This window comes from Myotis davidii, unplaced genomic scaffold (genome assembly GCF_000327345.1).
Source record: "Myotis davidii unplaced genomic scaffold, ASM32734v1 scaffold3054, whole genome shotgun sequence".
Lineage (NCBI taxonomy): Eukaryota > Metazoa > Chordata > Mammalia > Chiroptera > Vespertilionidae > Myotis > Myotis davidii.
Window position 1 is genome coordinate 12,063 of NW_006285063.1, and position 1,571 is coordinate 13,633.

General features: G+C 38.3%; 1 pseudogene; it reads right to left on the reverse strand.

Annotated features, from left to right (window-relative positions):
- The window catches only part of LOC102753553, a 12,551-nt pseudogene extending 10,986 nt beyond the window's left edge, over nt 1-1,565 (reverse strand).
- Nucleotides 1,566-1,571: the final 6 nt, after the last annotated feature.

Sequence of the window (1,571 nt, forward strand, 5' to 3'; positions counted from 1 at the left end):
ATGGTGTATTATTTTATTTTATAGTGATTGACTTCATTTTCCTCTCCAGGCTTAAGTTTCTTCATTTATAGAATGAGAGAGTTGCTAACTCTAAAATCTGAAATTCCATGGTTCTCTTTAAGCATAAGAGAATCTTTTCCTGTTTTACTAGCAAAAATGTAGTGGAATTACAGAGACAAGTCTGTATAAGTTTAGTTGATAGCAGAAGGCACCTTGTGAAAGAAATAGATGATAAGAAGACTCGAGACCCAACTCACTGCGATGTATCATTTGTTAAGGCTCAGTGTATAAGCCAACCCCATAGACCACCTCTAAAGAAGGCCCTGGACTGATGCCACACAGTCGCTTCATATGCTACAAAGCCACTTGCTAGGTTGGAGATTGAAGGCCTCCCACCCCAGTCTGGAGAGATAAAGGGAAATCTTTGCTTCTAAGTTGCAGAATTTGCACATTAATTCTGTAAGAACTTAGCTAAATTTTGCTCAGGCTTATTGTAATCTTGAATCCCTAAGACATCCAGAAACCAAAGCCCAGTTGGTACACACCCTGGCCACCTGTATCTAGTATTTACACCCCTACTCACAACTTGCTCACTCATATATTCAATCCCAAAATGAATTTGGGAGAAAACAAGTATGAGACAGATTATTGTGGTGCTGAAGTGAATCTGCCTAGGCCAAGGGTTAGAGCTCACATCTGGTCATCAACCTCACTCACACATAATCTTCCATAGTCATGCACATAAGTGTTAGTCAGCTTTTTGTCAATGAAATATGTCCCCACTGTTCTTCAGACTAACTTTATCACCTGTCTCAAACCCATTCTTTAATCCTCAAAAGTATTAATATTCTCTTACTCACTCCACAGGCAATGTTTTGTATTCAAGAGATCCATCCAACTTTACACATCAGGGACTTAATTTACAGTTCATGATACGTAACTATGGTTTTAATTTCCATACATGTAGCTTCATATATGGCAGTATCTCTAAAAGTGGAAAGCATAACACCCAATGCATATTCCTCCCTTTACCTCTTTTCCTTCTTTCTTCCCTTCAACCTGCCAATAAACCTTCTTTTGATATTGGATGTGTTCCACTTGGCCCTTAAAGAGCAATCAAAACTTTTTTTTAAGTAAAAAAATTAGTAGGTAAACTTAGGAGAAAATAGAGCTAAAGACATACTTTTTTTCTTTCCTTGCTCTGCCACATTTAATGCCTGCTCCCTGGGGGCATCCAGATGCCCTTCAGCAAATGGCTTCCCCAGGATTTAGGGGATTTTATCACAATTCAGGAATCCCTCGGAAACCTCCACTTGCTCCCAGTCTCAGTAATCTCCCTCCATCCACATACATATAGACAATCCCAAAAGAAATCTGCTTTCATTTTAAACTTTAGAATCTGGTTCACTTTCCTCTTAATTCATAAGTTGGCCCCAGAGGTTTTAAAAGGGGAAAAATGTTTCATTGAAATAGCTAAATGGGTAGAAATAATAGGTACAAATAAACAAAGAGAGAAATAGATTATTCAGGTGTAAGAATCTTACAAAAATCTGGAAGAGTCCCTCCAACTG